Raw genomic sequence first — 10,705 nt, 5'->3', positions numbered from 1 at the left:
TAGGTATTGCTGTTACTAAAATAACATGAAAGACACATTTATGTGTCCAGGTCTGCTCTTAGCATAGAGCCCCTGCAGTCCAATACCTTCCTAGCTAGGTTTTTCTCCATATTTTCCTTGATCTAATAAAACTTGAAACCTTTCGTCATTTATCAAAAATGTCTTACAACATTTTAACCATTTAAGAATAAAAATAACAACTGTGCTTGGTGGCACAGGCCTTTAATCCCAGCACTCCGGAGACAGAGGCAGGCAGATCTCTGTGAGTTCAAGGCCAGCCTGGTCTACATAACAAGTTCCAGGCCAGCTGGGGCTATAGGGAGACCCTATCTCAAAAAGAACAAAGGAAAAAAAGAATAAAAATACACATTAAAATTAAAATGCAACATAAGGGTACAAAAAAATAGAAATTGTGGGGCTGGAGAGATGGTTCAGCAATTAAGAGCACTGATTACTCTTGCAGAGGACCTGACTTTAGTTTCCAGAACCCATATGGTGGCTAATAACTCTCTGTAACTCCAGTTCCAAGGTATCCAATGCCATCTTCTAGCCTCCGTGAGCATTGTATGATGTAGGTACATTTACATACTAATACACATAAAATAAAATAAAATAAAATAAAATAATAGGAGCTGTGCTTGAGACCCACCCCAGCTCCTCATTTCTGGGAGCACCTGGCATTTCTGAGACCTATTCTGTCCATCAGTTTCCTGGTTACCTTAGTGTATCAATCAGGGTTCTCAAGAACAAAATGAATATGTATTATGTAAAGAGAATGTATTAGATTGACTTGCTCAGTACTGGCTGAGTAGTCCAACAATGGCCGTATGCCAGCTAGAGAGGCTAAGAAACCAGCAATTGTTCAGTCCAGGATGGTGGACACCTCAGCAATCCCAATTCGGTACTGAAGGGCTCTGGGATTCCTGGACAGAAGCTGGTCTTTAGTACACATTGAAAGGCTGAAGAAGCTACATTTTGGTGTCAGTGAAGGAAGACAGCAGCAGCAGCAACAGGACAGACAGAGTCACCAGCAAGAAGGCAGCAGGTAGCACTGTGTTTTCCCTTGGATCTCTTTATCCCTGGACCATCACTGGAAGGTGCCAACCATGCTGGGCTACAGTCTTCTCCCTCAGTGAATCCTTCCAGAAACTCCCTCAAAGACCCTCCCAGAGATGTGTCTTTTAGGTGATTCCAGATCCCTTCAAGTTAGCAATCAAGATCTGTTGGGGACCTCTGTTGTGTAAAGTAGAAGTTTCCTCATGTCCGGATAGCTCACAAGCTCGGAGGCATATGCAGAGACTCCTTTCACAGGTGCCTTCCCCGGCATCTTCCTGACTCATCTTTTGAAGTAGCCATGGCCGCTGGCTCTGGAACTGCCAGCTTTTCCTGTATGATTTTCAGGCAGTCTGACAGCCTGGCAGGAGCCCATTTCCATATGTAAATAGGGTATCTCACAAAGTGCCTATCAGCTAAAGCTTTTACCACTGCCCCTACAGTATAAAATATCCTAGTCTTCTCTCAATAATTTGGAGCTGGAAGAAGGAGCTAGAGCTAGGAACTAGAGCTGGGACACTGAATAAAGAGCTGTACCACTGAATCTGACTGGACTGAGTCTGTGTCTCCTGCCTGCAATCTAGTCTCCCTGGGGGGCAGCATTCCTCCGTCATCGACTCACGGACACCCAGCTTCAGCCGCCCTGTACTTTCCCGCGTGGTCCAGCAGCCCGTGGAACTCGCATATTGAGGAAAGTACATGGGTGAAATCAGGGCAGGACCCGGCTGGGCAAAGCCCCCAGCAGCAGAGCGCCACGGAAGACGCAGGGAAGCAGCGCAGGAGCAGATACCCGCGCACCCCACACCTGGCACCCAGCGCGCCCCATAAAGATCAACCACCACACACTGAAACCACGTAACCTGCTTCTGGCCTCCTGAGCAGCCCAGCGCCTTAAGAGAACTGGTGGTCCTGAGTCTCCAGTGTGAATGTGAGGAAAATGGTTGGTCTGAAATAACATAGGCCTTATGGTTGTAGTTTTCATAAGAGGCACAAGATGTTAACAGATGCCATCTATCTCCATACTTGGACTGATGGGAATTTGGGACGTCTTTCTGTGTTTCTTTACAATTGTCAATGCCAGACAGTTTTGTAGATAAACTTCCAACCCAAAACTATATTCAGTAAAATGAAGACATTGTTTTGAACTTTCAAGAGCTGAATTATTGTTGTTGTTGTTGTTGTTGTTTTAATCTACTGGGGCTGGTGACATGGCTCAGTGGTTAAGAACACTGAATGCTCTTGCAAAAGACCCAGGCTCAGTTCTCAGCACTCATGGTGGCTAACAACTGTCAGTAACTCCAGTTCCAGAGAATCTGATGCCTTCTTCTGGCCTCCACAGGCACTGCACACATATGGTACACTTACATATATGCAGGCAAAACACTCATATACATCAACTAGAAATGAATAAATTTCAAAGACGTTCTATCATATGGGTAGAACATTGAAAAAATATATTCAGGGTTGGAGAAATGGCTCAGCAGTTGGGAACACTGGCTGTTCTTGCAGAATACCCAGATTCAAATCCCAGCACCCACGTGTCAGCTAACAACTGTCGGTAACTCCAGTTCCAGGGGCTCCAACAGCCTCTTCTGTCCTCTGTGGGCATTGCATTACATGTAGGTAATACATGCATACACATAAAATAAAAATAATAAGTAAAGTACTTTAAAAATATATATTTACCTATCTTTCTGTGAAGTGTTTATATTCAGCAATTTATAAAATTGTTTTTTGATTGCATGCCATGGCTTTGGGTGTCCTCTGACCTCTGAGAACAGAGTCATTAATATATTGGTTGAGTTTCAAGCAGAGGGAAAGCAAACCAAAGATACAGATGATAAAAAGAGTAAAAGCTAACTATAGGGCACAGCCATTAAGTGGGGAAGATAGATGTGAACTGAGGGAGAGCAAAAGCAAGTAGGAAGCAATGGGCCCTTCAGCAGTGCTGTTGGTATATATCTCTCCAGAAGTCACGGTTGAAACTTAGTCACCAAGGCGGTGGTACTGGAAGGTGATGAGGTCATGAAAGGAAGAAAGGTGTTGGATCAGAGCCTCAGATGGGGTGAGGAGTGTCCTTGTAGAAGAGGGCCTGGAAGGGTGAGAAGGTGGAGGGGGTAGAGACTCATAGGACACTTCTGAGTGTCCTTATAGAAGAGGCCCCAGAAAACTTGCTCATCTGTCTTGTGAGGCTTTAGCTAAAAGTCTGTTGATGGAGAACAGGCCTTCACCAGCTGCCAACCCTGTTGCCACCTTAGTACCTTAATCCTGGACTCCCCAGTCTTCAGCTTTCAGCAAATCCACTCTGTATAAAGGGTTTTGTTTGTTTATTTGTCCTGCGGTGCTGGGGATTGAGCCTGGGGCATGCTAAATAAACACTCCACCACTGAGCTTTGTTCTTCATCATCCTGTCATTTAAAAATTATGTAACTCCAGTTCCAGATGATCTATGGGCATTGTAGGACACAAGTGTACTTACATACATGCAAGCAATACACTCACACACATAAAATAACAATTTTTAAAAAATTGTATTTATTATTTTTACTTTATGTGTATGTGTGTATTGCCTGCATGTAGGTAAAGTGCACCCGTGTCATGCAGTGCCTGCAGAGGACAGAAGAGGCTGTCGGATCCCCTGGAACTGGAGTTATGGACAGTTGTTAGCTGCCATGCGGGTGCTGGGATTCAAACCCGGGTCTTCTGCAAGAACAACCAGTGTTCTTAACTGCTGAGTCATCTTTCCAGCCCCAAAATGACAATTTTTTAAAGCAAGGTGAACAGCACCAGAGAACAACAGCACCTGAGGTTGTCACATGCACACACATGAACGCATACTCACAAAAGATAAACTACCCAGTACAGTGTTTGATTACAGCAAGCCCACACAAAGACAGTGTTTAAACACCTTTCAACCTGGAAATGCCAAGCAGTTTCTGAAACACTGCTCTAGCTTTTGCTGCTATGGTCTGATACTAACCTCTTACCTCTGTGTAAGGCTTCATTATACCGACCAGAAAGGACATGCAGACCAGCATTACAAAATAATGACGGAGAGGAGTGTCGTCTTCCTGCTTACAATTTAAACAGGGACACATGAGGCTAGAGATGGAGCTCAGCTGGTAGAGTGCTTGCCTAGCATGCATGAAACCCCTGGCTCCACCCCTAGCACTTCATAAACAAATGTGGTGGTGCACACCTGTAATGCCAGCATTTGGGAGGCAGAAGAAGAAAGATCGAGCGTTCAATATCATCCTTGGCTACATACAGAGTTCAAGACAACCTAAGCTACATGAGTGAGCTTCTGTCTTAACAAAAACAGGACATATAAGCTTCTACTTTTAATTGTTTTGTTTTTTTAGCAGTTAAACATGAGCTTGGCTATTGTTTGAAAATGTTCTTTATATCCAGGAAATATCATTCTGTTTTAAAATTTTTTGCTGGTTAGTTTTTGTCTTGACACAGACCAGAGTCACCTGGGAAGAAGAAACCTCAGGTGAGGAATTTCCTCCATCAGATTTTCCTATGACCATGTCTGTGCTGCATTTTCTTGATTGCTAATTGATGTAGGCAGGTCCAGTCCACTGTGGGTGGTGCCATCCCTGGGCAGGTGGTTCTGGGCTGTCTGCTTAAGAAAGGTAGCTGAGCCAGCCAGGGAGAGGAAGTCAGTATGCAGTGTTCCTCCATAGGTTTTGCTTTAAACTCCTGCCTTGAGTTACTCCCTTAGCTTCCCTCAATTACAAACTGTAACTTGGAAGCCAAATAAACCTTTTCTTCTCTAAGTTGCTTTTAGTCATGGTGTTTATCACAGCAACAGAAAGCAAACTAGGAGAAAAACATTTGTCTTTAAAGTTTAGAATTTATTTTATTCTGTGTGTCGTGTGAACATGTGTGTGTTGTGTATTTGTGCTTGAATGTGCAGGTTAGAGACAGACACTGGGTCTCTTCCTCAGTCACTCTATCTTTTGAGACAAGGTCTCTCAGGGAACCTGAAATTTGCTGATTTGACTAGCCAGAGAGCCCCAGGGATCCTGTCTCTACTGACCAAGTGCTGGGGTTACAAGTACACTACACTTGGCCTTTTACATTAACATCAGGGATCTGGTGATCCATACCGAAGTCCCCATGCTTGCACAGCAAGTACTTTGCTCAATGAATATGTCCCCAGGCCCAGGCTTGGAATGTTGTGATTAACTTTTCACAAGATCACTAAGTGGATTCTGTATAATGTGGTTTTCTTTCCCTGTTGATGTAGGGTAAAAAGAGAGAACTTGCAGATGCGCACATGCGTGCGTGTGTTCCATGCAGTATTTTTTTTGCATGCGTGTGGTATGTGTGCATGTGTGGGGGTACATGTGTGTGCCGGTACACATGCACATATGTGCACGTGCATGTGGAGGCTAGGGTTAATGTTAGGTGTCTTCTTGATTGCTCTGTACCTTCTATATCAGGCAGGGCTCTCACACCCATAACACAGCTAGCCAACTTGATCAGTCTTGCCTCTCTCCTGTCAGTGCTGATATTACAAGCATGTGCCCTTGTTGGGCACAGTTGGCTTTTTTCATATGGAAGCTGGGGGTAGAACTCAGGTTCTCATGCTCGTGTGTACAGCAAGTGCTTTGATAACTGAGCTGTCTCCCGAGGCCATTTAGTAACTTTTTATTGAGACTGACTATCGTACACTCCCTTTTCTAGACGGAAATGATGGTTGATATTACCCCAGTCCCTGGGCATTGGAGTTGGCACTGGGACTCACAGTGTGCACACAGTTCATTAGCACAACAGGTTCTGTGTCACGGATTCAACCCCACAGCACCTTAGAATCAGGAAACCCAGAGAAGGGGGCAAAGGGAAGGGTGAGGGGTGGCATTTCCAACATGGTGGAGGAACAATTCTCAAGCACCGTGGCAATGCCTTGTTGGTGGGCAGGATGGCAGAGAAAATTGTAAACTTGGGACACAGCTAGCCAGAGAGAGCCAGCAGGGTGCAAAATGGGTCAGGGCTGAGTCAAGCAGACGGAGGAAGGCCAACAAGGCGCCATGTTACATATAGCCAGGGACAGCAGTATCGAGCACAGTGGGGCCGGCTCAAATGAATCTTCAAACACTGTTGCCTACACACTGCTACTTCAAAGGTGGAGGGCTCAGGCCTGCACAATGCCGCACTGTACTGCTGGCTTAATAAACTTGGACTTCAGAGCGTTAATGTGCTTTGGAATTATGTAAATGATCCTTACAGGAATCTTGTCTGTAGAGGATGACCGAGGTTTCTGGTGAGCTTGAGTAAGTTTGTTTATGTTGCAGTTTGATTTCCATCTCATAAATAATACAGTCTCCTAAACATGCTAATTCCTATTTCTCTTTCAATGACTTCTGTTAACATGTGCAAAGAAAATAATCAAGGGGCTGGAATGCTCATTGGTTAAGAGCACTTCCTGCTCTTCCAGAGGATCCGAGTTTGGTTCCCAGCACCCACATTGGGTTGGCTCACAACTGCCTGTAACTCTAGTTCCAAGGGATCTGAGTTACTCTTCTGGCCTCCACAGGCACAGCACTTACATGGTACACACACACACACATACACACACACACAAATAAGTCTTAAAAAAAAAAGAATTAAGAAAAATGTAGAAAATGCCAGCCCCTTTTGGAGCATCTCTTGTGTGGTGCAGCGTCTCTTTCCATATATAGAAGCTTGGTAACTGCTCTTCCATTTAGACAAGAACAGCCATGGTAAGAAAGAAACGTGATTTTCTTGAACAAAATACATCTGTTCTAACAAGACTGAATGAATCTGAAGTTCAGTGGTATGACCAAGATAGAAACTAAGAAACTGAACAAATATTCACATATCCAAAAGTAATGCATATTCCTTTATTAAAGAAAATAACTGTGTATCTTTTATCTTTTCCTTTTTAAATTTCACAGTGCTGAGGATGTAACTTAGGCCTAGGCATGCACTCTACCACTGAATCACATCCTCAGCCCTGTGGTACCTTTTTTATTGTTGTTGTATTTGTTTTTTGAGGCAGGGACTCATGTAGCCCAGGCTGGCCTTGACCTTACCTTATAGCCTGAAAATGATCTTGAGTTTCTGATCCTCCAGCCTCCCCGCAAATACTGGGATCACAGGTGTGCACTATTATCTGGTTTATACAATGCTGGGGACTGAATCCAGAACTTTGTATGTGCTAGGTTTAGTACAGGACTGTCCTCTAACAAAGAGGCACCATCATCCTGAGCTGGGCTGCAGAGCCCACATGCCTAAGATCATCACAGCTGGGCTCTTGAATGTTCAAGTGCCTACAGACCCCCTCCACCCCGCATGGAAGGAAGGACAGGAAGAGTCACAGGACCCTCACCTGAATGTCCAGCCATACCTCCCAACCTGTGACAAGCAATTTTGCCCTAACTGCATTTGCCCTGGGGGAGAGGCTAGGGTATATAGCCTGGGGAAGGCTGGGGGTCTCTTCATTTTATGTGATTATAGGGAAGCCATCATCCATGCCTGAGTGAAGATTTTTCTGGTACAGCCTTGGGTGGGGAGCGGAGCACCCACACTAATGTAAGTAAACCCTCACCCATTGCTCTGTAAGTAAGCCCAAAAAATCCATTGGTTTCCCAGAGTGCATTTCGGGGTAATCCTACCTCAGTTTGTCCTTGGGACCAATGGAGAAGGGGGTGGATGTCACTGGGAGGGCAATGAAGTTACATCCTGCTTACCTGGGTTCCCCACATATTTAATGAGGTGCTCTTGCTCTCATCCTTGAGATACAGTACAACTTCCCAACCTGCTGTCTGTTCTGGTTTCTGTGATCTGACCCACTTCCTTTGTAACAGCATCTCCACTTGTTTGAGTCAGTGGATGCTGGGACTCCTAGCAGTCATGCCCCACACACACACACCACATCCTAGTGTCTTCCCAGACTTACTTCCTTCTACCTGAAGTTCTTGCCCACCTCCTCCCTGTCCTTCCCAGAATCCCTGCCAACAGGAAGCTAGCACTGGAGCTGAGCGGCCAGTCATGCCCTGTGTCACTCCTTGGGGACTTTACACAAATCCTCTCCAGGACTGGCTTCCTCACCTGAAATTGGGACTGAGCCAGGCACTAGTTTCATGAGGATTAAGGGCATGTGGTGGGCAGAGAACAGGTTATGTTCTAATTCCTCAGCACTGTACTAGAGGGGATTGTCCTTACAACAATTATTGCCATCTGTGACAGTTCTTACCCTCTCCATGTCTTCATTTTGTTTCCCAGGACTGCACCTTGCCTGCCTTCCCTAGCAGACAGCACTGTACTATCCCCAGGGGACAGTTCTGCACTATACCTGGGGGACTACACCATGCCATTCCCAGGGTCTTCACCATGCCATCCCTAGGCACCTTCCCAGCACCTGGATTCTGTGATTCTAAGAGAAGACTCACTGCATTGGCTATTTGAAGATTTCTGAGTCTTCAGGGCCTTAGGTACCTGCTCCATCTTTGTACATGGGAGAAGAGTTACTAGGCCTCACTGAGCAATGGCTTCCAAGTAAACCCAGAAGTGCAGGGGGCCTTAGACTCCCTAATCCTGCCTTTTAGATGGCTAACCATACCTATCATCCATCATCTAAATAAATACCTAAAGGTAAATAAAACACAACATAAAACTAACAAAATCTAAATGCTTCTGGAATTAGAGTGCATAGGACAACATCAGTATCTTTGCTACTGAGTTCTGTTTTTCTTTCCCTTTATTCAGTCGACATCTTGTTCTCAGAAGATGAAACACAAATGTTTTATTGTGCTGTTCAAGATTCAAGGAATCCAAACCAAAAAAAAAAAAAAAAAAAAAAAAAAAAAACAACACATACACTGCTACCTTTCTTGGAGGCATCAGCTTCAGGAAGCTTCTAGAGGCATGAATTCCTGCCAGAGATCCTGATGTACATCTTCCTGGCTCTAGTAAAGAAGGACTTGAAAAGTCAAAAATAGAAATGACTTTGAAGAAGCCTGGCGGGGGCTGCTGAGTGCAAGCCCCTGGTAAGATGTCTTCATTAACACTGGGAATCCTCCAGGTTCACCCTCCCTCCCCACAGTCCTGGCAGATGCCCCTGGATGCAGCAGGGTGTGAAGACTTCTGATGTTCTTGGAGCTTACAGAAACAGCCCACTTCTGATGTTCTTGGAGCTTACAGAAACAGCCCACTTCTGATGTTCTTGGAGCTTACAGAAACAGCCCCGTTCCCCTACATTTACTGAGCAAGAAGTAATTGAAAAACAGTAGGTAGGTGTACCTGAGCCCTGCCCCCCCAGGTCTGTTTACTGATTGATTCTAGTGGGGAATTATTAGAGTTCTGGGGTGGTGTTTGGGTTTCAGTGAATCTCTCTGTGTGACTGGCAAGTAGCTGGACTCCTGAGTTGGAAGATTGCTTTCCTCCATTAAGGAGGAATGGAATCCACCAAGAAAATCTGCTTTGCTTCTAAATATTTGTTAACATTATAAGCAGGGTTTTAAGGTCTGATTTAACTAGATACAGAAAATAATCTTTTTTGAGCCTGTTAAAAATAACAAAAGAAAGCATAGCAGTAAGATTCAGAAGCACAGCAGGGAACCCCATGTCTCTCAATTCCTACTTCCAGTTCCAGTGCTGGATACTGTGGTCCCCAGTTCCTATTATGTCTAAGGGATCCTAGCAGAATGAGGCCACACTTCTACTTCAGTGCCTCTCACATACAGATGCAGGTCACGATCTTCATTCAGCCTTTTCCCCGAACCTGTGATGAGAAAGGGACATTATGTCTTTGTAACTCAACCATCTTAGGGATCCTTCGTTAGCCTTGATTCTTTTTTAAATATTTTATTTATTTTTATTTTATATGTATGAGTGTTATGCCTGCATGTAGGTAAGTGCACCCCTGTCATGCAATGTCCACGGAAGACAGAAGAGGGGCTGGATCCCCTGGAACTGGAGTTACGGACAGTTGTTAGCTGCCATGTGGGTGCTGGGATTTGAACCCAGGAGTTCTGCAAAAACAACCAGTGTTCTTAACTGCTGAGCCATCTCTCCAGCCCCAAGCCTTTGATTCTTTTTCATAGTTACTTGTTCTTGCTTGATGGTGCAGTCTCATCTCTTGTCCCTTGGAGAGTATTATCTGGGAAGTTTAGAAGTTCCTCTCTGTATTGTCTCAGATTAATCTGAGGTTAATGTTTTGTCTCTTCCTCTTTTTAATTTTGTTCTGTATATGTGTTTGTGTGTGTACAAATGTCCTCATGTATGTCTGTGTGTGTCTGTGTGAAGGTATATGCACATGTGTGCAGATGCCTGTGGAGTTCAGAGAAGGCCATCTAGTCCCCTGGAGCTGGAGTTGCCATCATGAGTCACCTGACGTAAGTCCTCCGCAACATAAGGGCCATACGTGCTCCTTACCCCTGAGCCATCTCTCCAGCCAGCCCTCTCTAGGTTATTTTTTTAGACAGAGTCTCTCACTGAACCTGGAGTTCACTGATGCAGCTAGACTAGCTGGCCATTTAGCACCTCCTGTCCATCCCTCCCCAGTGCTGGGATTACAAGCGTAAACTGCAACCTGGGGATCCAACTGTCCTTGTGCTTGCTGTGCAAGCACTTTACTGAGTTGTCTCCCAACCCCTTCGAATTTTAATGGCTCCCCCCA

The sequence above is a fragment of the Nannospalax galili genome, unplaced genomic scaffold (genome assembly GCF_000622305.1).
Source record: "Nannospalax galili isolate Female #2095 unplaced genomic scaffold, S.galili_v1.0 scaffold702, whole genome shotgun sequence".
In the NCBI taxonomy this organism is placed as follows: domain Eukaryota; kingdom Metazoa; phylum Chordata; class Mammalia; order Rodentia; family Spalacidae; genus Nannospalax; species Nannospalax galili.
This window is presented reverse-complemented; position numbering follows the sequence as displayed.